We start from the raw sequence: 1,081 nt of genomic DNA on the forward strand, positions 1-1,081 counted from the left end.
GTTATGCTCAGTGCATGAACATGTACCAAAGTTTCAGGATGAAATCACTTCAAAAAGTTATAAAACAAAAACAATAAATTTTTTTTAACAAAAAATTTATAACTTCTGGGTCCCACTCATACCTATTATCCACCAAAGAGTTTTTTAAAATACTCAATCCAACTATAAATTTCTTGAAGCCCACATAAGCAACAATGTTATGTTTTTCTTAAAAAATAGGAATATTTTTTCGTGCAAAACAAATTTGACCATCTTATTCTTATCCATATTAATGAAAAACTTTAGTAGTTTAAAAACTAGATTTATAGTACTACAACTCTCATTCTTTACACATTAAATTATAATTTTTAGTACATGATCCTCAAATTTCTCTTTTAAGACTAGCTTTACCTAATTAAAAAAAATAGTGGCCACTTATATCTCTCTTTTTGCACACCATTTTGGTGCACTTACCCAATTTAGATATTAATTGGTGGATCATTCCTAAGAGAACAAGTGATATACTTCTAGTGTTAGTATATAATTTTGTTCTTCTAAATACTTTCTCAAAGAGAGACTGATGTTTTTTGGTTAACAATTTTTCTTCCTTGATTTTAATGGCTTATACCTTGACTCTTAATGTGCCCAATAGTAAATGGACAAAAAAGTAGTTGACAACATAATGGGTCAGTGTGGTAATCTATCAATGACCCCTGAATTGAAAGGTACAACTCTCTTTAAATGCAAGATTTGTAATGAATGTGTTTTTAAGTTTTTGGGGTACGCTCTTAACCAGACAGCAGAAGAGGCAGAACCAAATTTCTTAATTCGAACAATCTAGGCGACTGTTCAAATCTAACTCCTAAAATGCAATCTATTCTATCTTAGATGAAAGATTGAAAACATGCAAGACTACATACCACAACATGAGAGGAGAGAGATTTCTTAGTTTAGCAATGTGTAGATTGCTAGAATAATTGAGATTTGACAATACCCAGATTTCCCCTTTTTAGCTACTTCATTAATCAAATCCCAAGCTCCTCATACAATCTATAAAACATACATGAAGTAACGTGCATAGTACAAGGGAATAAAGCACTGA

This window comes from Cupressus sempervirens, chromosome 6 (assembly GCF_028749045.1).
Source record: "Cupressus sempervirens isolate cs-2001-9-10 chromosome 6, ASM2874904v1, whole genome shotgun sequence".
NCBI lineage: Eukaryota > Viridiplantae > Streptophyta > Pinopsida > Cupressales > Cupressaceae > Cupressus > Cupressus sempervirens.